The following is a 367-nucleotide window of genomic DNA, read 5'->3' on the forward strand; positions in this document are numbered from 1 at the left end:
GAGTGATGTTGGGTTCACCATTTCCTCAAATTCATTTCAGACCATATGAAACTTTAGGAATAAGAATTAAGGATCCAAACCATGTGCAATAGGGGCAAAGAATTAAGGATCCAAACTACACGCAATAGGGGAAAACCTGTGATTGTCCTTGCATTACTATGAATTAACTTCTCCAAATAGTTTTTTGTCGAAGAATTTTATTGCACATTTCATTCAAGATGAGTAGAAAATTATGCCACAGCATTGATACTATTGGTAAGGTGGTAAATCTTTGGAAGTTCGTAAGGAATAATGTTATCATATAGATGTACAGTGAAAACATTTATAAATTAACATGAACATTCATAGTGGTGCTGGTGCTAAAATC

This window comes from Olea europaea, chromosome 12 (genome assembly GCF_002742605.1).
Source record: "Olea europaea var. sylvestris chromosome 12, O_europaea_v1, whole genome shotgun sequence".
Lineage (NCBI taxonomy): Eukaryota > Viridiplantae > Streptophyta > Magnoliopsida > Lamiales > Oleaceae > Olea > Olea europaea.